This window comes from Artibeus jamaicensis, unplaced genomic scaffold (genome assembly GCF_021234435.1).
Source record: "Artibeus jamaicensis isolate MK-2021 breed Jamaican fruit bat unplaced genomic scaffold, CSHL_Jam_final contig_585, whole genome shotgun sequence".
Lineage (NCBI taxonomy): Eukaryota > Metazoa > Chordata > Mammalia > Chiroptera > Phyllostomidae > Artibeus > Artibeus jamaicensis.
Window position 1 is genome coordinate 3,892,585 of NW_026521894.1, and position 6,198 is coordinate 3,898,782.

Sequence of the window (6,198 nt, forward strand, 5' to 3'; positions counted from 1 at the left end):
TGTAAGACTTTGAACCTATAGTTGTAGTGATGAAATAAAATGTATAGTGGTCTCAAAAATATTACTAAGAAATGAATAATAACCTTTCACAAAATTGAATTGGCTCCCTCTTATCCAGATGAATAAAATATTTGTATAATGTAAAAAAGAATGCATAGTTTGAAAAAACACACTCTACATTGTTAATTGGAACATAGATCATACTCAATGGAATTGTTTTGAATCTTTTGGGTTATATTGAAAGATATTGATATTTGAATTTTCTAATTGTTAAGAATATCATGAAAGCCATTAAGATTTTACCCTGACTGGGTAACTCAGTTGGATAGGGTGTCACCCCATACACCAAAAGCTTGCAGGTTCAGTCCCCAGTTGGGGTGTGCACAGGAGGCAAATGATCAATGTTTCTCTCTTACATGGATGTTTTATTCTTCCTTTCTCTCTCACTAAAATCAATAAACATATTCTTGGATGAAGACTAAAAAATATATACCATCAAGATTTTATAAAGAGATCACTTCAGCTGACTAATTTCTGCTGAAGTCAGAATATCTTTAAAATTCAGATTGATCCTAAATCTAGCAACATATAAAAAGGATTAAACATTTTAAGCAAGTGGCATTCAATTCAGGAATGCAAGTGCTTTAATATTCTAGAAATCAATTAATGTAATATATCATATTAATAAAGAATAAAAACCACACAATCATCTCAGTAGGTGAAGAAAAGTCTCTGACAAAAGCCAGTTCATAGTAAAAATTCTTAACAAACTTGAAAAAGAAAAGGACTTTCTCAATGTCATAAAGGGCATCTGTGAAAAACCTACTGCTAACATCATACTTAATGGTGAAAAAATAATGCAAGAATGTCAGCTCTTGCAACTTCTACTCAATGTACTGGAAATTCTAGCCAGCATAATCATAAGAAAAGGAAAAGACATCTAGATTAGAAAAAGAAAAGTAAAACTGTTCTTATGTGAAGATAACATGATTCTTTATGTAGAAGATCAGAATACTCACCTGTGTGTGCATGCACAGAGATCCCTATTATAACTGAAGAAGTTCAGTGAGGTGGCAGGATACAAGATTAATATATGGAAATAAATTGTATTTCTACATATGAGAACATACAATTAATTCCATTCACAAGAGTACTAAGAGATATAATATAAATTTAGCAAAATAAGTGCAAGACTTGTATAATAAAGTTTTTAAAACATTGCTAAGGAAAATTTAATATGATCTAAATAAGCGGAGAGACATTCCACTTTCCTTGATTGGAAAACTCAATATTGTTAAGATGATAGTGCTCCCCAAATTGATCCATAGATTCAACTCAATCTCTGTCAAAGTTCCAGCAGGATTTTTTGCAGAAATTGATAAATTGTATCTAAAACATACATGGAAATCAAAAAGAATAGCAAAATTTTTTGAAAAAGAACAAAGTTGGAAAACTTCCCTTTCCTAATCTTAAAATTTAATATAAGTTCTCAGAACTTTCTGGTACTGACATAAGCACAAACAGATCAATGGAACAGATTTCTGGGTTCAGAAATAAATCCTCATATTTATGGCCAGTTGATTTTTGACAAAGATAGAAAGAAGGGTTTTCAACAAATGGTGCTGGGACAATTGGATATCCACATTCCAAAAATATGAACACAGAACTTTACCTAACACTATACAAAAATTAATTCAAAATGGATCAGAGACATTAATGTAAACTGAAGCTATTAAACTTTAAGAATAAAACAGGAGAAAATGTCAAGACCTTGGGTTAGGCAAAGGTTTTTTTAGGCCCAACTAAGCAGTTAGGTACATAAAAGAAAAAAACTGATAAACTGGACTTAATCAAAATGAAAAATTTGGAAGTGAAACTGGGCAAAGGGTACATAGGACCTCTCTATCTTTGCAACTTCCTGTGAATCCTTAATTATTTCAAAATCAAAAAATTTTTAGAAACAACTTTACATTCAAAAGACATCGTTAAGAAAAGAAAAAGACAAGACACAGACTGGAGAAAATGTTTGTCCCCACATATATGGCAAGAAAAAAATTGTATCCAGGATATATAAAGAACTCTTACAACTCAGTAAGAAGACAATTCGATTTTTAAATGGGCAAAAGATTTGAAGAGACATATCTCAAAAAGACATACAAATGGCTCATAAGCACATGAAAAGATGAACATCATTAGTTCTTGGAGAAATGTAAATTAAAACCACAATGAATTACCACTTCCTAGTCACCAGGATGTGTATGTTCATAAAGACAGATAATAACAAGATAACAAGTAGCAAAAATGTTAAGAAACAGGAATTCTCATACATTACTGATGGGAATGTGAAAAAGTACAACAACTTTGGAAAAGATTTTCAGTTTCTTGCAAAGTTAAATATAAATGTTTCACATAAGCTAGCAATTCCATTCCTACATATCTATTCAAGAGAAATAAACCATGTTCCCACAAAGATTCATACAATAATGTTCATATCAGCATTATTCTTAATAGCCAAAAAGTGGCAAGAGCCCAAATACCCATCAGCTGGTGAAGAGGTAATCAAAATGTATATCCATAATGGATATACAATACTAATTTTAAAAAAGTGTAAAATACAGATACTTGCTACAATGTGAATGAACTTTAAAAAGATGCTAAATGAAAGAAACCAAACAGAAAAAACTACATATTGCATGATTCTATTTATATGAAATGTCCAGAAAAGGAAAATCTACAGAGAACTGAATTCATGTTCACCAGGGTTCTGGTGGAAAGGGGGATTAATTGTAAACAGATATAAAAGATCTTGGAAAGAAGAAAATGCTCTAAAACTGGATATGGTAATGGTTGAACAACTAGATACATTTACTAAACATCATTAAATTGTATACTTAAAATGAGTAAACTTACAGTATATAAATTATGCCTTGATAAAGTTATTTTAAAAAAACAAAAGAGTCGGTTTGATCAACTTTTTATATTAACTTTTATTGTTTTTTCCCTGCTATAAAATTAAGACATATCCATCACAGAAATTTTTGAAAATACAAAGGAACTGTTAAAAAACAAAATTCAACTGAGTAAATATGAGTATCTAATTGGTTTTACTCAGTGATTCATGAATCAAGTAGTATCCCATCTGGCAAGTAGGAGCTCTGAGAAGCTGTACAAAATTGGAGGCTCCTATAGGCAGGAGGGTGCAGAAAAAAAGAGATTACCTCACCTTTCTTTGGGTCTGTCAGGTGGATGACCTCAGTACTGCTGACCGGGAAATTCCAAATGGACTAGAAGATGCTGGAACTGCTATTTAGGTGTTGTCTTGGTTTGGTGACATGGGCTTAGCACAAGTGAATTCGTTTGAGACCATTATCTCTCTCTTTTTTTAACAGAGCAAAAGAAGAAAATGTAAACCACTCATCCTTCTATCTTCGGATAACCATTTTTGACATTTTGGTGTAGATCCTTACAATTTTCCTTTCTACAGAGATTTAGGCTGAAAAATGAAAACACTCTTTACTTCTTGTCCTACACAGAATCTGGAATATCTTTCAAAGCTGAAGTTGAAATCTTGGATATGCAAAGAAGGGCCTGAGCTGAATCTGGATGTAAGAAATGAAAAGAGCTGACAGTTCTGGTTAGAAAAGACAGGACTGTAAGAGGGAAAAGCACAAATGGGGTTCAGGCTTTGCCTCCCACCAAAAAAGAAAAATCAATCAATCAATCAAACCACATCAGAGTCTGAAACAAGGATTTGTGTGCAGATCCTTTATTTGAGAAGTCATCCGAGAGAGCAGGAGCAAGAGAGCCAGGAGAATGAGAAAGGGAAGGTGCAGAACCTAGTACAAGGTACGTTATCAAGGTTGTCACTGTGGGCCTGGTTTATCCAGAATTTCCTGAGAAGCACACAAAATGCCCCTAAATTATCCCCCTGGAGCAAGGGGGCAGGAGCACTACCCACAAGCTCCTAACACCCACTAATTGAACACTGCCCTTAGCCCCACACTTCTGAGCTGTGTTTGTGTTACCAAACAGAAACAATCTGTTCACCCATCACTGGCAGAGCCAAACACTAGACACCAAGAATTGCAGTGGAGAAAGACTGGCTATTTTATTATGAATGGTACCATCCAGGAGAGTGGGAAGCTAATGCCCAAAAGCCCAAACTCCCTGATCCAGGGTTCAGGCAGGTTTCTAAGAGGCTGGGAGAACAGGCAGGTGGAATTGCTGGTAGGAAAGTTTTAATTGGAGGACCTTGGAGCATGGTCATTTATGGTGAAGGGGCTTCAGCACTGGATCTTCCTGGACAAGGACCCTTAGCCTATGAAAGGGTTCTGGTGTTCAACGTTAGGTTAAATCCAAGTCTTCTGGCTCCCTGGGGTGGGCAAGATGAGACTCTGGTTCTAGTAGCAGCTGGAGGTCAAAGTTCTCTTCTCTGCACCTGCTTCACCTGCACAAGTTTCAGTTTCGGTCTGTTGTCTTGTTAAAAAAAAAAAAAAAAAGGATCATTTTGAACTGGTTCTGTGTTACCATTGGCCAGGCAAATTTATCTGCAGCAAAGGGTAAAATAATGCAGCACACTCAAGGTAATATTGTTAGCATGAGCTGCTGTAGAACTGTCCGCAGCACTTAATTGTTGGCATCAGAAATGGGCTGAAGCAATGTGGCACCAGACTGGATCAAGGCACCACAGCAAGAAGGTAGAGCTTAAGTAGCAGCAATTACCAGAGGACTTTTTAAAACTTTTCTTTATTGAATCTGAGGTGCTATTGATTGTAAAATATACCATTACATTAGGTACCACTGAGAAAAAGAAGACACTGCCAACTAAACTAGAGGATACCTTTAATTGTAAAGTGCATTCTTATTTCAGATATATTAAAATGTGAAAAGTTGCATGTCTTAGAATTGATGAAATACAGGTACAATGGACCACTGTTTTCATTACTCTAATGTAAATGTCTCCATTTCCATACACATTTAATACAGTCTGCTGAACACACAGCACTTTATGTGACTTGTTTTTCATGGAAATTAGATGAAATAGCTGAATTTCACATCTGAATCAGTGTGAACAGAAGAAGAGTAACACACTTTGGAGATCAGCATAATCACTGCTGGAGGAAGCAGCAGTTCAGAACCAAAGGTCACCCTGGGTCTCAGGAATCTGAAGAAAAATTTAAGAACACTGAACTCATTTCAATTCATAGAATGGAACTTTGATCCTATTTTAACAAGACCTTAACAAAGAGGGGGAGTACTTTTTTAAGAAATATGAAACTAGGTTCATATTAATCATATTAATCAGAGTGTTTTATGCCCCTTTTCTCTTAATTATATAATTTGATCACTTTTTAATTGGCTAGAAGCTAAAATCAATTTGCCACAGGCCATACATCAGTGCAAGAAACATCCACAATTATAGAGAATTTTTATCAGTTTAGTTGAGCTAAACTGCCGACAATAGCTGGGAAGCAAAATCAAAGCTTTGAGATCATACTCGGGAGAATGACAGTTTTGCACCTTATTTTATACATTAGAATCAAAAGAGGAGGCATAAAGGGGTTACATGAAATTCATTGGTGGCAGACTAGGGAGGCGAGAAAAGCAAAATGTGGAAATCTCTGGTATTGGATAAAGAGTACGACAGAGGCACATGCTTCTTTTACATTGTTCGGTACAGGACAGTTAACAGTGTCAAATGAACATTTACAGCACATAGAGATGGTATTCCAGGAACAAGACAATGAGGGGTTCTGTGATCTGCTCTGGTGCAGTGGGTGTACTCTGAGGGGTCTGGAAAAAAGAAGATTATTCTGACAGTCCAAGGGTATGTTACTTTAGATGCAAAAAGATGGTAACAGGCTCAGTTAAAGTAACAAGTGACCTTTGTCAAGGAAGCTAAATATGACTACCTGCCATGACTTACTTTCAGTTAGGAATTTTTATGTTCACACCATCTATGTGGTTACTTTTGATCTCTGAGTTTGTAGGGCCTGCAATGTCAGCCTCCCCTGAACTTGTTGAGTTTAGCACATGTCCCCTTTTCTGTCCATACCCGAATCTTAGAAAAAATAAATTTGATCATGTGTTGCTATCTTACCTGTAAGCCTTCTTTTAACAAAGTTGAAACTCTTGAAGTTTTTAATAAAATAAAAAATAATGATTAATACAGAACATAATGCACCTAAGAACAGCTTT